The sequence below is a fragment of the Buceros rhinoceros genome, unplaced genomic scaffold (assembly GCF_000710305.1).
Source record: "Buceros rhinoceros silvestris isolate BGI_N320 unplaced genomic scaffold, ASM71030v1 scaffold34253, whole genome shotgun sequence".
NCBI classification, from domain to species: domain Eukaryota; kingdom Metazoa; phylum Chordata; class Aves; order Bucerotiformes; family Bucerotidae; genus Buceros; species Buceros rhinoceros.
In genome coordinates, this window is record NW_010405902.1 from 2,592 (window position 1) to 2,795 (window position 204).

Consider the following 204-nt stretch of genomic DNA (forward strand, 5'->3'; position numbering starts at 1 on the left):
GAAGGGCCCGTGGGCAGCGCAGGCTCCCTGAGGTGAGGCAGGCGAGCGGACCAGCGGCTCTGCTGGGAGGGTGGGTGCTTCTGTCACAAGAGGACGGGTGTCCCTACCCCGTCAGGGCATGGCTGCAGGCATGGGGTGCTGGGGCCTCCCTGCTGCGCGGGGTGACGGCAGGACAGCCCTTCCCGGGGGTGCTCTGTCCCCTTC